Source organism: Odontomachus brunneus, unplaced genomic scaffold (genome assembly GCF_010583005.1).
Source record: "Odontomachus brunneus isolate Ranch 3 - 2012 unplaced genomic scaffold, Obru_v1 Obru_scaffold_064, whole genome shotgun sequence".
Lineage (NCBI taxonomy): Eukaryota > Metazoa > Arthropoda > Insecta > Hymenoptera > Formicidae > Odontomachus > Odontomachus brunneus.
Genome location: NW_022639514.1, coordinates 1,057,715 through 1,059,561, shown reverse-complemented (window position 1 = coordinate 1,059,561; position 1,847 = coordinate 1,057,715). Strand labels below are relative to the sequence as shown.

Genomic DNA, 1,847 nt, shown 5'->3' with positions numbered 1-1,847 from the left:
ATATATATATATATATATATATATATATATATATATATATATATATATATATATATATAAATTCGCTTATTGTAAGATATTTTTAAGACATTGTGTAACTAGCTACATATATTAACGATTGTTTACATTATTGACATTTGTGAGTTGCTTTAGCAAATATCATTTCACTTTTTATGATTTCTCCAATTTCTTAGTAAGTTAACAATAAAATCATATCTATCTTTGTTTTACCTTTAAATTAGACAAAGACAAACATATGATTTAACTAATCAGTTAGTTTATCAATATGTTGAAAAAATTGGCGCTTAGACTTTGCAAGCATCGTGTATGGGAAATATATCAATATACGGAAAAAAATATACGGAAAATGTACGGAAAGAAATCTTATAGAACTTATTAAACCGGAAATTTGTATAATTTATTAATTTTCAGTTGAGTTATTATATTGCGAAAAAATCTCTTTTCTTTCATACATATAGTTTCCTTTTAAATTATCATTAGATTGTAGATTTGCTCAACCATCTACATTGTTAAATATTGGAGGGTCAAATTTAAATCAATTTCTTGAGTTAAATAATATTTAGTTATTTTTAACTATCATATGTGTCAAAATTTATTATTTTAACACAAAATATATGTTTAAAAAAACAACCACATCTAATCAACCCATTTAAAACAATATTAAGTCATTTTTTACTAAAACAAAGGTTACATTAACGTGCACATAATAAAAAATAAACTAAATTTTAGTCAAATTTAATACATTTCTTAAGTTAAATTATTTAACTCCATTACATTAGTTAAATTAACGACATATTTAGTAGGAGCAGTGGCGACTTATAGGAATGGTTAAAAATAACTCAAATTGAGTATAATTTGACACTACGGATTTAACAGTGTACTCTACTTACACAGAGTTAATATTAGGAATGAATAACAGCAGATAATGATGATATCCGGCATAAATTTTAAAGTTTAAACAATGCTGGATAATACTATTATCTTCTATCTATCATCGATCAATAATCTTAATCCTGACAAACGAATGAGCAAATCCACAGTCATAATTTTTGACCGACTGTTGAAAAAACATAAAAGTTTTAAAATAGTCTTAAACAGAATGTTATTCTTTAACAAGTTTAAGAATAACATCTCAAAGAGAAATCTTAAAAACAATATTTTTAAGACGTTTTAAATCGGGAAATAAGACATCTTAAAAATGTTATAATGACTTCTGTCGGATAAATCTTTAAGATATCTTTTAGACGTATTTAAAACATCATAATATTGTCTGGATTATGAAGCTGAGGTGTTAGATTAGGTTTATGATCAATTAGAAAAAAATATACACAGAAAATCAATAATATGATAGCAATAAAATGTTCTATTGGACATGCTATTTTTACTTCAAATTCATCAAAGCTAAAAATCTTTATTATGGGGCACGTAGAGTGTAAACTGGAGTTAACCCCAGTTAACTTTGACTTTAAAAGGTTAAAAAAAGATTAAAAACAATACTGAAGAAGATGGTACTAAAAAGAAATTTAGGGTGTAGTTCACACCCCTTAAAGGGTTAATAATTTTTACAAATAAAATAAAAAATATAACTCGATATGATATTTCGTAGACATCTAATGTGCATGAAGGAGGAGAGAGAGACTTTCAATAGTTTTCTTTTAATACTCATAAACTTCTTTAAAAAATTTAAAAGAAAAATTACATCTTTTGTATTAATCTAATACATTAATGACTTAAAGCATCGATTTAAGTAGTATAATGAAAGAGAAACTCCGCGAGAGGAAGAGAGAGAGAGAGAGAGAGAGAGAGAGAGAGAGAGAGAGAGAGAG

General features: G+C 25.4%; 1 protein-coding gene and 1 long non-coding RNA gene across 2 annotated transcripts in view; one reads left to right on the top strand and one right to left on the bottom strand.

Annotated features, from left to right (window-relative positions):
* The window catches only part of LOC116846434, a 50,933-nt gene that overhangs the window by 26,063 nt on the left and 23,023 nt on the right, over positions 1 to 1,847 (bottom strand). The gene's annotated exons all lie outside the window — the stretch shown is intronic.
* The window catches only part of LOC116846436, a 6,122-nt gene that overhangs the window by 2,741 nt on the left and 1,534 nt on the right, over positions 1 to 1,847 (top strand). The window lies entirely within an intron of this gene.